Below are 14,045 nucleotides of genomic sequence, written 5' to 3' on the forward strand. Positions count from 1 at the left end.
TACTCTGAATGGAATATGTAGATTTACCCAACACAGAAGAGCAGAGAAATGCAAATCATTAAACCACAATCAGGGAAGAGCTGCATATAGGACCTTCTCTTTAGACAATTCCAATTTTGGGAATATCTTGAGTTACCTAGCTAAGAAATGCCACAAAACTCCCAGCAGCCTTTTCAGGTTTGTAACAGGTCTCTCACTCAGTTCTAAACAGCCTTCGTCCACAGTCTCAAACCATAGATTTTCTGCTCTGAACTTTTGAACCACAGTCTTAATCTTCCCCTCTAACGTTAGGCAAAACATTACACACAACACTTCAAACTCCAGCATTCTCAACTGAGGCAAATCCTAACAAATGAGGCATTTTAAAGTAGTAAGAAACTCAGCAAATACGGGTAAAAAACCCCACTCTAAACACTGACAAATATTTACACAAGCCAAGGCTCAATTAAAGTGGAACTATTCGTTCCTGGACAAGCATCTCACTTAGTGAGGCAGCTATCCAAACAGCTCCATCGACACTACAGACGATGTAGACTAATGTAAAATAATGGTAGAGAAAGCTCATTGCTAAGATGCTTTTCATTACTTTTCAATACGTTTCAATTAGACATGGTACATTACCACGTTTTCTCTTTCAATACCAGTTGATCATAATGACATTTTGAGCTGAATCATGCATGTATGGTGATAATGTGACAACTCTAGTGGACACTCAGAAATCCTTGCTACTAACGAGGGCATGACTCCTGCTTCTAGACAGTTTCCCTTGCTTGCACTCTCTCATAAATGCACACACATGGCTCCATTTTTAGCTCAGTGTTTACACACTGGAGGAGAGTGTGTTCAGTGTGCGTGATCACAGTGGGAATGTCAACAGCACACTAAAGTATGTGACACAAAATACTCAACGGCAGAGTCACGGGGCATGTTAGGGTCAACATCAGCAGCCATGGAGCTGCTTTGTTATCCGCCCTCTGCCTTTAAAATCCATCTGGCATTGTTTGGCATCCCATTGTGCTATCTACAAGGTTCTTTACTAACCTTAGAAAACTAAAACATGCAACTGAAAACCTTTGTTGTATCTGAGCAAACATGCCATTCTGGTACACTCTGGCACCGGATTTATATTCCAGCAATTGTAAAAATGTGTAAATCTGTTGCAGGTACTACTCCATTAATTAAATTCATTCATTCATTCTCTGTAAGCGCTTATCCAGTTCAGGGTCACGGTGGGTCCAGGGCCTACCTGGAATCATTGGGCGCAAAGCAGGAATACACCCTGGAGGGGGCGCCAGTCCTTCACAGGGTCACACACACACACACACCTATGAACACTTTTTTTTGTGTGTCGCCAATCCACCTAACAAAGTGTGTTTTTGGACTGTGGGAGGAAACGGGAGCACCCAGAGGAAACCCACGTGGATACAGGGAGAACACACCACACTCCTCACAGACAGTCACCCGGAGGAACCCCACGCAGACACAGGGAGAACACACCACACTCCTCACAGACAGTCACCCGGAGGAACCCCACGCAGACACAGGGAGAACACACCACAGTCCTCACAGACAGTCACCCGGAGCGGGACTCGAACCCACAACCTCCAGGTCCCTGGAGCTGTGTGACTGCGACACTACCTTTGCTTAAAATACTAAGCACACCTCCAGTCACTCCCATTAAACAAAGAATTTACTAAGTAGGGATTGCCATCACAGTAAAAGCTCAAGACTGATACTAAAAACCTGTCAGTAGCTGGACTTGTGAATTTTTACACACATGCAGAGTGAGCTGGCACACTGCCCACCATTCCTCCATGCTTTCTGAGGAGGTGACAGAGGCACTGGCCGTTCCTACTCAGCAGCTGTATGGCTGGTCACGGGCTGGAGAGTGTGTGAAAACTAGCGGTGATGCAGGAGTCCAGGCGGAAAAGAGCTGTAGGAGAAGGCCACCAATGTTCAGTCTCCAAGCTTATTGCGTTTTAAGTAGGTCAAACTGCCTGAACTGGGAGGTGGTGCTTGTGGTGGAGAGCAAGCCATGAGGTATACTCTTTCTGTTTGATATTAAAGTCAGAAGAGATTGAGAGAGAGTAAAAGAGAGTGGGGGCGGGAGAGAGAGAGAGAGAGAAAGTAAAAATGCCAAGAGATATTATAGAGGACACATCCATGACCAGTGATAAGGTCAGTCCTCAGGCTGCCATTAACATTTAATGGACATATTGACTCAGTCTGAAGGATAGCTGAGGATGTATGAAATAAATATACTCTCTGAATGTACTAGGCATTCATCTGCCTTGTGTTCACACATTCTATTTTATTTAATCTAAACATATCACAACGACAAAACAAAACCCCTCTTCCTTTTACTGCTCTCTTTATTTCTGTATCTTTTTATTTGAACACTCATCCTCTCATGAACAAGTAGTCATAGCTCATCCGTTACCACAGCAACTGCAGCTTGTTGTTGTGGTAACACCCTGTTGCCATGGTAACACATTGTTTCCTCATAATAAACGTTAGTATAAAGTATAAATCAATGCTCTCATGCAGGATTAATGAAATGATCAAAGTGATTCAGCTCGTAACAGTGAAGTGGGCAGGATTAGGCCAATTTTACATTTTATTAATGTAAACTCAATATCCAAAGAGTAAATTGTTTCAGGAAATGAGATTTTATCCCAGCTTCATCTTCCAAGATTACTCCTGAGAGGAAGCTGACTGCTGTTGAATCAGCAGCACTAGGCCACATGTCCCTGGGGCCAAATCTACACTCGGACATCTGTCAGTGCAACTGTGGCGATTGTATGCCAGTTTGCCATGAAATCCACACCGTTAAAACAAGGCTAGCATGGAGAAGAGTGAGGAGGACAGTGGGAGACTGGGGGAGGGAAAGAGAGAGAGAGAGAGAGAGAGAAGCCATTTGCATGCTTACATTTTTACAGTTTTAGAAAAAGTGCCTGACTACCCTTTTTTGGAATTCATGTGGAAAAAAGCTGATGCAAATAAATGAACCTTCCTTTTTTTACCCATGGGTGTCCACAGGGATTATTTCACAAGCACAGCAATAATAACAACAACAACAACAACAGCAGCAGCTGTGATTAATGTAATAAGAGAATGCCTATGTTCTTTATAACTCTCACAGCAAATGGGACTAACAACTCCTGATAGCTTCGAACTAATCACTATCCTCTGCAGTGTCCTACGATGTTTGCTGATAAAACCAAATTCAGGATTACATTATACAGAAAGTAAAATGCTGCAGAAGAAACATACCCAGTCCAGCTATGTGCTTTATAGCATTGTTAATTCATTCATTCATTATCTGTAAGCGCTTATCCAGTTCAGGGTCGCGGTGGGTCCGGAGCCTACCTGGAATCATTGGGCACAAGGTGGGAATACACCCTGGAGGGGGCGCCAGTCCTTCACAGGGCAAAACACACACTCACACCTACGGACACTTTTGAGTCACCAATCCACCTACCAACGTGTGTTTTTGGACTGTGGGAGGAAACCGGAGCATCCGGAGGAAACCCACGCAGACACAGGGAGAACACACCACACTCCTCACAGACAGTCACCCGGAGGAAACCCACGCAAACACAGGGAGAACACACCACACTCCTCACAGACAGTCACCCGGAGGAAACCCAGGCAAACACAGGGAGAACACACCACACTTCTCACAGACAGTCACCCGGAGGAAACCCACACAGACACAGCGAGAACACACGAAACTCCTCACAGACAGTCACCGGGAGGAAACCCACACAGACACAGAGAGAACACACCACACTCCTCACAGACAGTCACCCAGAGCGGGAATCGAACCCACAACCTCCAGGTCCCTGGAGCTGTGTGATTGCGACACATACCTGCTGCGCCACTGTGCCGCCCCTATAGCATTGTTCACTTTAATGAAAACCAGATATTAAACTATAGGACCATGAGGAAATCAAAATAAATGTTTCACTCATTTGGGAATGCAAAAAGGTACATTTGTTAGTTTCTGTCAGTGTGGGTTCATGGCCTTCTCTTCTCTTTAAAGAAGTTACACCAAAGGTTTAGCATTTTTCTCAGGTAATATGCCAGACTCTAGGAGGGACTGACACCTGAGATGGGAGACTGGAATAAGACGTTACATGCCGTACCAGTCCAAGCCCATTCTAAAATAAAACATTTAGCAACACATTTATGTGTGCTCAGATTCCCCAAGGTAATTTCTCATGTGGAAGGACAGTCATGAGCACAAGGCCAGAAGGTCAAAAGCTTGCACAGAGAACGTCATAGAGGAGGGTTATATGGTAGTAGACTGAACGTCACAGAGAAAGCCATTTATTTACCCTGCTTCAGGCAAGTCACAGAGAGAGCTGTAGCACAATCTTACATTATTACTGAATGTATAGATGTAAGCTCTGATAAAGGCCCACTGTCTAATGTGCTGCACAGTCAAATGTGTGTGTCTCTGACTAACCAATATTCACTTCAATAAAAAACATTCTACCAACTACAAGAAATCAATAGGCCATGCTTCAACACCCCTATTAAATGCATGTGCAAACATTGCAGTAGAGTAACCGTGCAATCGAAATCAAACAAAGTCAATGTGTTATCGCCACAATAATATGTTGTTTCCTAGGCCACAAACACAGCTCAAGAAAACACAAATGTAAAAGACACCACAACCACAGCTTCCTTAAAACATCGGTTTTCTGATGTTATATCAGTTTAAGAAGCAAACTGTAACCTTCGTCTCAGCATTCCCTGTGTTAGCTCATTAATCCCAGATTTTGCAATTCTAATATCCATCAAGACAACCACTCTCTTCTCTCCTCCAGCTGTGCCTTGCTGACATTTGACCCAGATCTGCATAAAGTGAGTTACTATGAACCTCCTGAGAATCAGTCCAGGCCCACACACAGAAGAGCAAACGGAGTTAGTGGGGCATCACTGGGGCAGCAGATGGGTCCTGCACTGCTGAGTGACTGGGGAGAGGTTTGAGTCAGTCAGCTGCTGATTACAGGACACAAAAGAGCAACCAGCTCAAACGCTGACACAGGACAACCTTTAGCCTTTTTCTTACGCCAACTGCTGACTTTTAAAAATAAGGCAATATTGAGAACTTCCTGGGGCGGCACGGTGGTGCTGCAGGTAGTGTCGCAGTCACACAGCTCCAGGGACCTGGAGATTGTGGGTTCGATTCCCGACTGTCTGTGAGGAGTTGGTGTGTTCTCTCTGTGTCTGCGTGGGATTCCTCCGGGTGACTGTCTGTGAGGAGTTGGTGTGTTCTCTCTGTGTCTGCGTGGGATTCCTCCGGGTGACTGTCTGTGAGGAGTGTGGTGTGTTCTCTCTGTGTCTGCGTGGGATTCCTCCGGGTGACTGTCTGTGAGGAGTGTGGTGTGTTCTCTCTGTGTCTGCGTGGGATTCCTCCGGGTGACTGTCTGTGAGGAGTGTGGTGTGTTCTCTCTGTGTCTGCATGGGTTTCCTCCGGGTGACTGTCTGTGAGGAGTGTGGTGTGTTCTCTCTGTGTCTGCGTGGGTTTCCTCCGGGTGACTGTCTGTGAGGAGTGTGGTGTGTTCTCCCTGTGTCTGCGTGGGCTTCCTCCGGGTGCTCCGTTTTCCACGGTCCAAAAACACACGTTGGTAGGTGGATTGGCGACTCAAAAGTGTCCGTAGGTGTGTGAGTGTGTGTGTGTTGCCTTGTGAAGGACTGGCGCCCCCTCCAGGGTGTATTCCCACCTTGTGTCCAATGATTCCAGGTAGGCTCTGGACCCACGGCGACCCTGAACTGGATAAGCGCTTACAGATAATGAATGAATGAATGAATGAGAACGTCCTAACTAGAACTAATACTTTTTCAAAGACTTACTTTACTACACCATATAACTACTTTATAATGAAAACTACACTATTATAATCTCCAAATAAACTATTACTCTCAAAAACACTTCCATTCAGAACTCCTTGTTTACTGATGCAGGTCGACCGACCTGTCAATCAAACCTGTTTACAAAACAGACATGGTCTCTGAAATTCTCAGGGAAGCCTATCTTTACTACATCTGCTGAGTAGGACAAAGCAAACGGGAACCCTATTCCAACAGTGGGAGGCAACAAAAGCAAGGTGACAAAAATGAGAACATTAAATATATTTAGAACCTGTTTTAGGCCTAATCCTTCCAGCTGACATCACATCCCGAGGACAAATAAAAATATACACACCTTCCTGATGCCCACTAGAGTAGTTAAAGCACCAGTCAGAAGTCAGAACATTTTGGTAAAACCCTTGCCTTGACTGCAAATACAGTGAGGCCTTATCCTGAACTGTCTGAAGAGCTGCTGAAGTCTGATTAGACTGGGCCTGTGAACAAAAGGTACAGATGGGTTCAAACTACTTAAGGTCTTACGCTCCATCCTAATCACTAAATCACTTCGCACTCCATTCCCAACACTGTCGGGTGCCCAGTTTTGTCAGTACGGTTGATTGCAGCCGTTTCTGTGACACAGACACTGAGGCATATCCATAGCTGAGGGAGTAGCTAGCTTTCGTCAGTTGTCCCCAAAAAAAACTTAACAAAATTTGGGTTTTAAACTAAAGCAGAAGAAGAATAGAGGATCCATGTTTTTCTCTACATGTCCTGCCTACTACATCTCATTCGCTGTATTATACTGTGTGTATCCTACAACAGTGAACGTGCCTTTAGCATTTTGGACGTACCTTACACTCCAAACTGTATTTTTCCTGATTGTATTTCAGCAGAACTTCAGCAGATATTAAAGTAAATTTCCACCACGTTTTCTGCATTAGTCAATTGTCAAGACTTAAATAAGTCATTCATAGAGATTTGATAGACACTCTTTCTTCTAGAGAAACTCATTCAGATTCAGAAACGTTCACAGCGGAAGTGACAGTGAAAAGACAGAACTGTTTAAAGCTATTTAATTTCCTTAAAAGCTAAACTTACAAAGTGTTAAATGATTATGCAGGTCAATACCTGAGAGGCTGGTTTACAGTAGTTTTCAGACATGGATTTGGCCAGAAAAAGGACAACGCAGGGTGACACAGTACCCAAAGAAATTGTACAGTTGCATAGACAAATCTGTTAGAGATTTGTAATGGAATGCAATGTTAATGAAATAAACACAACTGGCGAGCACCCACCGTAAACACAACAGTGCCAGACAGAAAGCTCGAATACGTATACACCATGTACTATATTACATTACATTATAACAGCCAGGAAGGAAGCACTAACATAACGTAAATAAATAAATGCCATAAAGCAAAAACACAGCCACACTGCAGGCGAGTCTCGGGTCTTATCCTGTCACTGCCCTCCGCCTCCAGCCAGAAACGCAGTGCTAGCGTAGCTTCAGCTAACTCCAAGTTTGGACGACAACAGACAGCAAAGCAGCCCTCAGGCTACGCTTTCCACACGCCGAATAACAGCATAAAGCCGTGTAAACTCAAATTGACCGTTACCGAATATCCAGTCTCTTCTCCGCGACCCTGAGAGCCTCTGTCCACGGTGAAGGAGCCGCCGCACTCGTAGAAGCCCAGCTCTGAGTCCGCGCTGGATTCTGAGAGGCGGAATCTCCGCTCCTCCACCCGAGTTCAGGAAAGCCCCGCCCACCCGCGCTATGATTGGCTTGCAGTTCGTGTTCAAGGCAACGGTGGACCAGTGAGTATCCGAGCCGTGTATCAGAGCCGTGTATCAGAGCAGCGCAGGAGGGCGGAGTTTTCCTAAAAGCAGGCGGAAACAGAAAATGCTCATCTGAGATGTTTTGCAGTCTACTACTGCAAAAGTCCTGCCTTCCCTATTTATTGCTGCTGCATCCAGCAGACTCTTAGTTCAGGATACATCAGGCCTCAGTGTGCTTTAATATCATCCTAAAATTCTCAGTGTTTGCATATAAATAATTTATAAATTCATAATCATAAATGTGCTCTGCACACTGATGTTTCTGTTCCACTCAGTGTTTTTTTTTTTAAAACTACACAAGCTGATATTAGGGCAGCACAGTGGTGCAGCAGGTTATTGTCGCAGTCACACAGCTCCAGGGACCTGGAGGTTGTGGGTTCCATTCCCACTCCGGGTGACTGTCTGTGAGGAGTGTGGTGTGTTCTCCCTGTGTCCGCGTGGGTTTCCTCCGGGTGACTGTCTGTGAGGAGTGTGGTGTGTTCTCCCTGTGTCCGCGTGGGTTTCCTCCGGGTGACTGTCTGTGAGGAGTGTGGTGTGTTCTCCCTGTGTCCGCGTGGGTTTCCTCCGGGTGACTGTCTGTGAGGACTGTGGTGTGTTCTCTCTGTGTCTGCGTGGGTTTCCTCCGGGTGACTGTCTGTGAGGAGTGTGGTGTGTTCTCCCTGTGTCCGCGTGGGTTTCCTCCGGGTGCTCCGGTTTCCTCCCACGGTTCCAAAAACACACATTCGTAGGTGGATTGGCGACTCCAAATTGTCCGTAGGTGTGTGTGTGTGTGAGTGAATGTGTTGCCCTGTGAAGGACTGTGACTCCAGGGTTCTAGACCCACCGCGACCCTGAATTGGATAAGCGGTTACAGATAATTAATGAATGAATGAAGCTGATATTAGATGCTGCAGAGGAGTCTTTTGCATAATATTTCTAATCAATTTATCATCATTCCTGGTCTCACTCGAGGCTGGAAGCTAAGAAGTGTATCAACCATCATTTATCATGTGCTTATCATAAAACATAACCACCAAAACCACAATTAGATATACATCTGTCATGTCATGACAAATCCTGTCCACCTCATTCAAGGAAATCCCACCACACACTCAAACCTCACACATGCTTGTTTTAATCAAGAAAAGTCTATGTAGCCTTTTAGGGGGATTTGAGAGGTTTGCCTTCTGTTTCACTGTGGGATCCATTAACCCACTTTTCTGGGCTTCCTTGGTCACCCATAATGTTCTGGCTACCCAACTGCCTCTGCTATTCTTTGGGTACACATATACAAATATATATTTACCTCGCTAATTAAAGACTACTTCTGCGGTATTCATTTAACTGTGACCATGCTACGGAATCTTTGCCCAATTTACCATTATTACAGATACAACTCGCTACACATAAGATACTAAACTAAACATAAACACACTGGGTGGAGATAAGCAGAAGGTTTGTGGGCATCCTTGCCATTCAAACTGGCTCCTGAGAGTAGTGCACTTCAGGACATTCTTTACTCTTTGTGGTCTTTTATTTATTTTTTAAACATGGGCTGTATGCTGAATGGAAAATCATGCTGTAACATGTCACAGCAAATAGTAAAAACTCAGCTCAGCTGTTGTAAGATGTGCTATAAATCACTTTTTTCATAGATGTTTTGCAGAAGGCCTCTCTCACCAAAGAAATGCTGTTTCAGTGGTGACCAGTCTTCATTAAAGCTACATAAACTGCAGTAAATTTTGTGCTAACAGTTTGCCACCATGTGTAGTCTGGAATACCTCCTATTCATTTATAAACAAACCAACCTCAACAGGTTGTTCTAAAGTGCTAAATATCTTTTACATTCCCTTTCTGTCTATTGATTCTGTCTATTGAAACACCTGAAAACCTATTTCCAAGAAAATACAAACCAGAATGCATTTAAAATGTCTTTAGATATAACTCTACACCTTCACTGTCATTCAGTATATAGAGGTCTATGAATATGCAGGACTTTCTGCATCTATCTCTACCCAACCCTCCACTGCTGGCATGCAGTTTTAGCCAAAAAGCCACACACTGCAATTCGGCAGGACTGATCCTTTAGTTTTGTGATGTAGGAAATCCATTTTTTTGGTCCACTGCAGTTGTAAATCAGAAATGCTCAGCCAGGGTGCTGACAGTTTATTTGGCTCATGGTAAATCTTCTAACTTATAAACAGCATCACTTGGACGCGCCAACAATAGGGTGACAAGACGTCCTCTTTTACTCTGACATGTCCTCTTTTTTAGACGGGTGGAATTTCACAAACGTCCAGGATTTTGTTTTTCTAGAGCTTACATAGAACTTTGAGAAGTGTTTCGTTCACAAACTAGTCCCGCCCTCCCCTACTCCGATTGGTTCGCTTGAGTGAGAAGGGGGCGTGGTGAAGAAGCCTAAAATCTTCTGATTGGACGGTCTGACTGTAGCGCTACCGTTATTGGTCGATAACCTTCTCTGTAAACATTTAATTGGTCAGTCTGCACGTCAGTAGTCGTTCAACCCCTCCCCCGGTCACCCTAGCCAACAATATATACAATTTGTTAGATTGGAGGTGGTTTAATTAGATTTTTCCACACATTATCCATCTAACATGTTGCTAAGCTGAACATCCAGCCTTGTACAAAAGCAGAAGAAAGGTGTAGGCCAGGGGTGTCAAACTCATTTTCACAGAGGGCCACATCAGCATAATAGTGTCCCTCAAAGGGCCAGATGTAACTGTAAGACCGTATAAATGTAACTAAATATAACCAAATGTAGAATAAATGTAATTACTCCTTAATGTTAAATACCTCTGAATTTATTACTTATTCAACTTATAAATATTTGCATAGATATAAAAATGTTTGCTTGTTGCTGTTAACAACATAAATCCTGTTAATTTGTCAGATTAAGAAACACATTACTCCATCAATCAACGATCAAACTATCAAAGTGAATAAAGAGAAATATCATCAAACACAAGTTATGACCTTCAGCACACACTGCTTCCAAAATACATCCTCTGAAAAAGACTTAGACACGCGAGCGATTTCTTCAGCTACAATAAAGCTAGCTTTCACAGCTGCGTCGTTTTGGGCCGTGAACGTATTCTGCTGCGATCACAGTTTGCCTTTTAATTCTTGTACAATTTGTTGCTTTTCTTGAAGGCTAACTTTGGCGTACTGAGCTCCGTGTTTGGTCTCAAAGTGCCGACGTAAATTGTAATCCTTGACAACTGCCACCGCCTCATAACACAAAAGACATACAGGTTTTTCTCCTTGAAGCACAAACATGTGTTCGCTTTCCCATCTCTATTCAAACTGTCTTCCATCGGCATTAATGTTTCTTTTCCAGGACATTTTGGAATCAATATTTGTAGCTATTTCTTAATTCCACTTTTTGAAAAAAATCACATCAAAGAGTATACACTGAAATCTAGTGGTGGAATGCGTCACTTGGAGGGCAACATAATCGCCATGCATTGTGGGAAATGTAGTTTAAGGTCAACTCACACTTTAGAATTAGTGACAGAATTAATAATTAAGTCTAAAAGCGTGCATTGACCATAAACTCCATTTCCCACAATTCATGCTGATTGTTACTCGTGAAGCGACGGCATTAAGCCACTAGATTGCAGTCAGTCAGATCTTTTAAACTCTTGCGGGCCACATCAAATGACACGGCGGGCCACATTTGGCCCGTGGGCCTTGGGTTTGACACATGTAGGTACCTGATTTAACCAGATTGTAGCTGAAGTCCAGTCTAAAATACTCTCACTGCTCTGAGTCCACAATGTTATACTTGGCACACTGCTCTGTGCCAGCCGTCCACTCTAACTGCCTTCAAATTGGTAGACTACACTGCCAAGCAGAACAGACTCAGGCGGATCATGACTTGAGGCTATAACAGGGAGAACACGTGCAGCCCATGAGTGGAACAGCACCTTTTTCCATACAGTACACGGCAGTGAAATCTTTATCAGGGATAAAATAAATGGACTTATTACCACATCTGCTTTTCTACCTCTATGCTGCCTTATCTGTAGATCTGTTTATCAATGTGTCAATTACTACATACAATATTTTCTCTGTTCATAATGAAATAACAGAAGCAATCCTTCTGCACCAACCCACAGACGTCTGCTATTTTTAAAACTCTTTTCCAGTTCTTTTCTGAGTACAGATAAACTGCTTCATTGTAACTGACAGAAAGTTTGAGGCAAATAGAGGTTAGGTTAAAAAACATGGCAGAATTCCCGCTCAACAAAGAGCATGGCTTTCGACAGAAGCCCGGCTTCCAAGAGCGAGTTATAAAAGGAAAAAGTGTGTTTGGCCACAGTGTTCATTAGGAAAGTCCCGGTATCTGTTTTAGATCAGAGGCACCATGTCAGAACAGTCCTGTAAGCACTGCAAATCATATGCAGCCTAGTGTAATAACAGCCTACTGAACATCACCGTTATTCTGAGGGTGAGGGAAGCAGAGTCAACCAGTGAAGACAGCACGGACGGCCTAAAGATCAGAGCTGTGGCTTGACTATAAGCTCTGAAGTAAGGTCAACAAAAGGGCAGGACAGTTATAATCCGTATCACTGACTTTCAGCAAGTCTTGGAGAAAAGTTTAGAGTCACTCAGGTTTCAAGAGCAGAAAGTCTAGATTATGTTGGTCTAATATTATTAAATGCCTCCATTATATTAATTTTACAGCATTTGGTGTATAAATCATTGTTAAATTTGTTGGTAATTTTAATCTACTTGAATCTAATCCCATGGATAAGCAGTTACAGACAATGTATGAAAGAATGAATGAAATCTAATCCCATTTTCTACATTTTAAATGTGTTAATGTTTTAGCCTCCTGATTAGACATGGCACAGTTCCCCCTGCTTCTTAAATTGGTATCATATATCGCTCTCATAAACACTTTGGAATTTTTTTTATAAGCTTTTCATTTAGTAGGATTCAGGACACTATATAAGAGCTGATATTTTTGCTCCTGGGCTCCCCCTACACCCTACAGTAGCAGAGTGTAACCCCATTTTACAACACTGTCCTGAAATTAAAGGCTAAGCACCAGCGATATGAAAGTGTCAAACACATAAATACAGTGGAATTTGAGTTCCTAACTTGTGTTTATTGATAGTCAGAAGATAGTAGATGGTGGACAACAACTCTAGAAGCTGCACTTAATTTAATGCAAAATGAGGAAAAGGTGTGTTGTTTTTGGCTGCAATCATTCAATGTACAGTGGGACATCTGTGAACAAATGGCCCAAAGATCCCAAAATATCCAGAAAATGGACTAAATTTGTCAACTTTAAACGGGCACTTTGGAAAAGACCATCCGCTCACTCCGTTATCTGTAGCTCATTTCACTGGCGCTTTTCCAACAATATGGGCATGTAAGGACACCAACGAAAGGTGTTCAAGAGCCTCTGTAACATGGAGGTAAACAGTGTAAGGACACTCACTTCGCCTGTTTTAGTTGGTGTTAGTTAACGTTAGCTTGACTCGCTAAACTCGGTGGCTCAGATTATACTCGGCTACGTAGCTGCATTACGGAGGTTTATAGTGTCGGATGAATTCGAGTTCGTCTTCGATCACATTTACAAGAATAACGGTACCTCTAAATTTGAGTTTAGCTTATTGCTAGGCTATTGTCATGAATAATGTTGGTTATTTAGCTAGATACTGTCATAACAGTCAGTCATAACGGTGTTTTACCGCGGCGTTGTTCAGCTGTTGTCCACCAGTGACGTCACGGTTGCGTTCAAGAATTTCCGTAGCGAGCTCGGGTTTTTCCATCAAAAGAAAGATAAAAAGACAGATAAGTTGGAAACATCTGGACGGATTATTCCTGAGCATTTGACATTTGTGTGACATCTTTATAGCTACTTTTAGAGGCTTCAACTGGCTTCTCACTTCAAGAATAATATGTGGCTTCTAACCTCAGCATGACAGACATAACTGCAGTCTGTACAGTCTCCACATTACACAGAGGTTGTTTTCAAGCAGTGAGAAGGAAAAAAAAGCAAAAACATCTCATCGAAGTTCTTTCAAGGGACTACATTTTATTGTTCATGTGACTGAAACATCCCTGACTCCTGAGTTTTGCGCTATATTGACACTGTAATATCTAGATTGATAGCACATGTGGTATACCTGTATATAGGGTTGGACGGTATAATGATAATACTGTAAACCACGGTATTTAAAAATGTGAGCGGGATTTATGACGTGTGTGGGGTGTGTCAAATTTCTCTTCTGTGTTTTTTAAAGTTAGCTAAAATGTTCATGCGCATTTAAGAGAGCCACAGGGTGGGGGCGCTGTGGGAGCTCAATGACTGCTGATGTCACGGTCTGAAAACG

At 43.2% G+C, this 14,045-nt stretch overlaps 1 protein-coding gene across 4 annotated transcripts in view; it reads right to left on the bottom strand.

The window, feature by feature from the left end:
- The window catches only part of LOC136677639 (band 4.1-like protein 3), a 50,432-nt gene that overhangs the window by 31,611 nt on the left and 4,776 nt on the right, over positions 1-14,045 (bottom strand). For 3 of the 4 annotated variants that reach the window (XM_066655217.1, XM_066655218.1, XM_066655215.1), the window contains exon 1: positions 7,479-7,568. The exons of the other annotated variant lie outside the window; for it this stretch is intronic. The gene's annotated coding sequence lies outside the window, so the exon portion shown is untranslated. Of the gene's footprint in view, positions 1-7,478; positions 7,569-14,045 lie in introns of those variants that run through there. 4 annotated transcript variants of the gene reach the window in all.

This window comes from Hoplias malabaricus, chromosome Y (genome assembly GCF_029633855.1).
Source record: "Hoplias malabaricus isolate fHopMal1 chromosome Y, fHopMal1.hap1, whole genome shotgun sequence".
Taxonomy (NCBI): Eukaryota; Metazoa; Chordata; class Actinopteri; order Characiformes; family Erythrinidae; genus Hoplias; species Hoplias malabaricus.